Below are 1,490 nucleotides of genomic sequence, written 5' to 3' on the forward strand. Positions count from 1 at the left end.
TTGTATTAAACTTAGATGGCGTTTGTCATTCAGCGGGCTGTAGGTTGTGTAGTGTATTCCGCAAGAGGTCGCTGCCACTAGAAGAGTTGTAGACATTGTAGTTGTTAGGTGTAGTTCTTAGTTTTTCTTATACGAGCGGATAGATGGCGCAATAATTTGTATACTACCGCATCATTTGCGTTTCTATGTGTGAACAGCGCATCTGTACACGTGTCATTGTGTGAGTTAGTTGCTTTGCTTTGCAGTAAACATTCGATGTTTTAGATAAAAATGGTCTTCACTTCACAGCAAGATGTGTTATTGTTAATCGTGTAAACACTAGCAGAAGTAGTGACTGCAAATTTTATAGATTTCCAAAAGTAGTGTGGAAACAAGAACAGCGCAATAAATGGATAATTGCCGTAAGGAGAAAAAAAGTAAGTCACCTAACCTAACCTCTAAAATCATATTACCTTCCTTAAATACGCAATCATTTGATTTATGTTATAATCGTATGAAGTTTTAACGGTGAATTATTTTGTTACAGTCCCGATGGATCTCTATGGCACCCAATTTGCAGTGCTCACTTTATCGGTGGTAGAAAGGCTGATGAACAAGTCAGTCCCAGTTATGTTCCAAGGATATTTCCCCCGCAGTAAAAAACAAAACGGATTGACGAAAATGCGGCAATATCGAGGTTTCAACGTTATATGGAACGAAGAAACGCGAAAAAAATAGAAGCAGTTAATGCTATTAATACAACTAAGTAATACAAGTGACTTTGAATTGCTGGAAAACAGTGTCAAGAATATTCTGCTCGTATGTTGAAGAAATAGCAGCTGGTACATCAAATTAGGTTTTTTGGCCAGACAAAAATGTTGTGCAGCAGACAATGCCAGAATGCTTCTGTCCGGAGTATAGTAACACTAGTCATTATTGATTGTACAGAGTTTCCTATAGAAGTACCATCAAGTGTTGATAATCGTGTGTATTGCTACTCACTCTATAAAAAGTGCTTATTAGTATTACTCCAGGAGGCTTCATTTCGTTCAAGTCAAAAGTAAGTGGTGAAAGAAAAAGTGTCTCCCAAATAACGGTAGTCAGGATTAGTCGACTACTTAGAAAATGGGGATATTGTATTGGCTGATAAGGGATTTCCGGCAATAAAGAAGGTAATTGATGAAAGTGGAAAAGAAAGTGCTATTATTATGCCACATTTTCTCCAGAATAAAGGTGAATTTACAAGGGAAGAGACCGATGCAACTTATAAAATAGCTCGAGTCAGAATTCATGCCGAAAGAATAATGCAGCACTTATATATACCTGTAAATTTATTTTATCATATTGATGATATATTACATGTTTGTTGTGTACTGGTAAACCTGCAACCACCTATATTTTCAAACAAATAAAACAACAGTTATTTTTTACAATATTTACATTATTTAAAAAGCTATTAAAACATTTTTAATTTAAATTTGTTTTTATTTCACACATAAAACCTGTAAATG

The 1,490-nt window shown here is 35.1% G+C and overlaps 1 long non-coding RNA gene across 1 annotated transcript; it reads left to right on the forward strand.

Annotated features, from left to right (window-relative positions):
• The first annotated feature begins 229 nt into the window (after window positions 1-229).
• LOC134805965 (uncharacterized) lies at window positions 230-704 on the forward strand. The gene is made up of 2 exons (XR_010146442.1): window positions 230-416; window positions 527-704. It is a non-coding gene; the product is annotated as an uncharacterized LOC134805965 (long non-coding RNA).
• The last annotated feature ends 786 nt before the right edge of the window (window positions 705-1,490 follow it).

Source organism: Cydia splendana, unplaced genomic scaffold, assembly GCF_910591565.1.
Source record: "Cydia splendana unplaced genomic scaffold, ilCydSple1.2 scaffold_94_ctg1, whole genome shotgun sequence".
NCBI lineage: Eukaryota > Metazoa > Arthropoda > Insecta > Lepidoptera > Tortricidae > Cydia > Cydia splendana.